Genomic DNA, 3,926 nt, shown 5'->3' with positions numbered 1-3,926 from the left:
TTTGATCAGTTTCTCTACCTACAATACAGATAGTGATGGAATTCTGGACAAAATCATATCTGACAATAAAAATATTCTCAGATTTGGGTTCGAGAGACAAAATCTCATCTAATGGGGGTCCGTGGCTCTAATGTGTATTAAATTAGGGGTCCTTGATATGAAAAAGGTTGAGAATCACTGCTTTATAGCACCAATGGTGGAACCTTTTTTTTAGAAGTGTAGTGTTAGGGTGATGATCTGGCGTGCCGCCCACAAATCTGCTCATCAGCTGTCTTTAGTCAGCTGAGATACCTGTCAACACACTGATGTAAACACACACACACACACACACACACACACACACACACACACACACACGCACCCTAACCCACATCCTCACTTATGTATACAATTCATCTCTCCCTTTCGCTCTCTCTCTCACACACACACACACACACACACACACCTTTTCATCCTCCCTCTCCCTTGCTCACGTGCAAACACACACATGCGCTCACATACTGTAAACACACACCACACACACACTGCTTGATTATACACACACAATAAACAAGGACTCACGCACATATACACTGACTCAGACGCACTCTCACACACCACACACACACGTGCACTCACAGTCATGAAGGGCGTCTTGGGCTGCAGCATGCAGGTCGTCATGGTAACGTTCTTGTAGTCGAAGGTGACCATGTTGAAGCCGACGGCCTCCGGCACGGCCAGCAGCGCAGACAGCAGCCAGATCGCCACGATCTCCACCGCCGTTACCGTGGGAACGCCCGTCCCCTGCACCCGCGCCCAGGACGCCACCGCGCGGTACTGAACACACCGTTTGAGCCAGAGGTCACACGTGTTTCAGTGAAGCTCCTAAAGCTGTTTGCAGATGATGTGCGATTGTGGCCGTCTATTGAGTTCACTCAGAAGGTGCGTTCATGTGCTGCTGGGAAAGTTTGACATCTGGGACTTCCAAGTCGGTTGATAAACAGCGTGTGTGTGTGTGTGTGAGTGTTTGTTACCTGTCCACGCTCAGAGCACACAGGTTGAGGACGGTGATGCCGACTGAGGCTTTCTGCAGGAAGGGAAACAGCTTACAGAGGAACAGACCGGCCGCACTGTCGCCAAACGGCCACCGCATGGCCAGCAGCTGCACACACACACACAAACACACACAAACACACACACACACACACACACACAAGATCAACAAAATGTCACTGTATGAGTGTGTTTGACGTCAGTGTGTGGTGTGTTATCAGAATCAGAAGTGTATTTTAAAGCTGTTATCAGTGTAACACTCAGCCTCCTGACTGAGACACACAACACACACTGCTAGCAAGGAGGGGGGAGAAGTGTTTTGTAACCCATAATACATTTCTGTCGCTGTAAACTGCTACTACTAGTTTACTACTGTAAACTAAATTAAAATAATGTAATGAAATAAAAATCATACGTAAAATAGCAATAAAACAAAATCATTAATTACAAATAAAACAAAAATTAGGATAAATTAGAATACAAAACAAATAAATTACAAATTAAGTGTTCCTACACCCCCCCCCCCAAACTAGACTGAACTGACCAGAACTAAACTAAACTAAACTAAATTTAACTAAACTAAACTAACCTAAACTAAATTTAACTAAACTAAACTAAATTTAACTAAACTAAACTAAACTAAATTTAACTAAACTAAACTTAACTAAACTAAACTAAAATAAAGTTAAAACCAAACTAACCAACCTATAAAACTAAACCGACTTGAGCAGAAACAAACAAACAAATACAAATAAATACATAAATAAATAAATAACAACAAACCACCCATCCCCCATACTGCACCTTGTAGACGTTGATGGGAATGTCGATGGCGATGTAAATCAGGTCTCCCAGGGCCAGGCTGGCTATCAGGGCGTTGGGTCCGTTCCTCATGCTTTTATTTTGGCAGATGATCCTCAGCAGGGTGACGTTTCCCACGATCCCACAGCGAAGATGACGCAGGACATCACCGTGTTGATGTACTTGAAGGCCATCTGTATCGACGTGGCCTGCAGGCAGCTAGGGGGCGCCACCGGACGCATGCGCACCGCCAGGGAGGAGTTGGAGGAGGAGGAGGAGGAGGAGGAGGAGAGGGGAAGAGGAGTGAGGGAGCAAGGAAGAGGAGGAGGAGCGAGGGAGCGAGGAGGAAGAGGAGTGAGAGGGATGCTTTCGTCCATGTTTGTGTTTCAGCTTGTGTTTGTGTTCCGACTTTTCCGCCCCAAGCTCCGGGGAGGACAGGGGCCCGTCCCTGGTCTCTTGGCCCAGATCGGCCTCTCGTTGTGGGGATGCGATGCGGACGTTCCCCCCCGCCCCAGCTCCAGCCCCAGCTCCAGCCCCAGGGGCGAGTCGGTGCCGTGAAAGACCGGATGAAGGTCCGACATCATCAGGTCAGACAGAGACGGGTCCCAAGAGAAGTTGCTCTGGCTCCGGACCGGTTCGGCGAACACCAAACCCGTGACCAGCAGCACCCGAAACAGCCTGGGGTAAACAGACGGAACCCTGGAACTCGTTCTGGAACCTGTTCCGGAACCCACTGCTGTGATTCCAGAACCTGTTCCCATGATTCCATGAGCCATTTCAGAACTTGCTGCTCTGACTTGAGAACTCTGTCCAGCAACCCGCTTTGATTCCAGAACCAATTCCGGAACCCACTGTGATTCTAGGACCAATTCCGGAACCTGCCGAGATTCTAGAACCAATTCCGGAACCCGCCGAGATTCTACAACCAATTCCGGAACCCGCTGTGACTCCAGAAGCCGTTCCTGATCAACTTCTTGAGGTTCTACAGGTGGAGGAGGCAAGGAGGTTCTGAGATGATGAGATTTTCACAGTGATGCAGAAAATCTGGGGAGCAAAACAAAAGCAAAACAGGCGGTTGATTAGCCAGGAGGACTTCGCAAAATGATTCCAACTATCTATAGAGATGTTTCTTAAAACATGGCTCTAGACCTGAGACGGGTCACAGAGCTAAGTGTGTTGTTGACACTTTATCTACAGGATCTTGAATGTTAGAACTGAATTTAGCAAAAAAGTGCCTCTATGAATTCTGGTTCCTCCTCATGGAACGGCCTTGCAAAATGGTTTAAAGGTGAAAAGCTGCTTTCTCCTGGTGAGTTTCAGCTGATTAATGAAGGATCTGGTAGCAGACTCAGTAAGGAGTCTGTCTATGATTTGTTTAGTCAAGATTCAGATTCAAACCGGTTTGGCCGAAGAACCTGCTGGTTTGATGTTGGTGTATTTTTACTTATCCAGACCAGGTCTCCCTTTAAAAGCAGATTTTTAATCTCCATGGGTCTACCTGGTTAGATAAAGGTTACATTAAAACTAACAGTACACGGTTCACTGAACACATATCTGAGTCCCCGACAATACAAGTAAAACAATCATTGAAATATAGAAAAACCCATTCACTGTCAGTTACTGGAGGAAGTTTACACTCCTTCCTGTAGTTTTAATTACAGCAGAACAAAATCTTTAAAAGAAAAATGTTATTCTACTTCCACTCATGTCATTCTGCTCACAGTAGAAATAACAGTAAACTGTGCTGTAGTGTCTCTAGTCTGTTAGACGTCTCTGTCCTGCTGAGTCGTAAAACTGAGAGAAAGTTTGTCTCCAGTCCCAACACAAGTATTGTTAGCACAGAAGTGACTGTATATTGTTTAATAGTCTTCATGGGTAGAATTTATCTTGACATGAAATCCAAACCCAAGTCATGACCTTTGACCTGTAAACACTCAGAAATAGCTGCTGCTGTTGTGTCTTCATACTGTCTATCTATAGAAGAAACTCAACACTGCACTGTCCTGACTGAAAAACTAAAAGATATCACTCTTTCTGTCTTGGCTTTTATTCTTCTATCCCCCCCCCCCCCCCCCCCCCCTCTCTCTCTCTCT

The 3,926-nt window shown here is 46.0% G+C and overlaps 1 pseudogene; it reads right to left on the bottom strand.

The window, feature by feature from the left end:
- LOC139640040 (endothelin receptor type B-like) overlaps nt 1-2,594 on the bottom strand; it is a 6,973-nt pseudogene extending 4,379 nt beyond the window's left edge.
- Nucleotides 2,595-3,926: the final 1,332 nt, after the last annotated feature.

The sequence above is a fragment of the Centroberyx affinis genome, unplaced genomic scaffold (genome assembly GCF_046629955.1).
Source record: "Centroberyx affinis isolate AG114_WGS23_722 - 3 ecotype Tasmania unplaced genomic scaffold, CSIRO-AGI_Caff_v1 ptg008235l_1, whole genome shotgun sequence".
In the NCBI taxonomy this organism is placed as follows: domain Eukaryota; kingdom Metazoa; phylum Chordata; class Actinopteri; order Beryciformes; family Berycidae; genus Centroberyx; species Centroberyx affinis.
The sequence above is the reverse complement of the archived record's forward strand: the minus strand, read 5'-3'. Positions and strand labels throughout refer to the sequence as shown.